Below are 425 nucleotides of genomic sequence, written 5' to 3'. Positions count from 1 at the left end.
CAATGCATTTGATTGTTGAAAAGTACCATGAATGTTGAAAGTACCATGGACTGCCAAAAGAACAAACAACTGTGTCTTGGAAGAAGTACAGCCAGAATGCTCCTTATAGGCAACAATGGTGAGATTTCATGTCATGTACTTTCGTCCTTGGAGAAGGACATCATACTTGGTAACATGGAGGGGTGGATTGATACTTGCATCCACAACCATGGACACAAACATGCGAACAATGAAGAGGATGGTGCAGGACCAGGATGTGTTTTGTTCCGTTGTACATAGGGTTGCTATGAATCGGAACTGACTCAATGGCACTTAACAAGAACGACACCACCAAAGAATTGTCCATACATTGTTGATAGTAAACATGTACTGCCTGAGACAAATAATATACTTTAAAATGTAAATCTCGTGTTAATATGTCAGAA

Source organism: Echinops telfairi, unplaced genomic scaffold, assembly GCF_000313985.2.
Source record: "Echinops telfairi isolate 266 unplaced genomic scaffold, ASM31398v2 ScPeMD7_12;HRSCAF=54, whole genome shotgun sequence".
Classification (NCBI taxonomy): Eukaryota; Metazoa; Chordata; class Mammalia; order Afrosoricida; family Tenrecidae; genus Echinops; species Echinops telfairi.
This window is presented reverse-complemented; position numbering follows the sequence as displayed.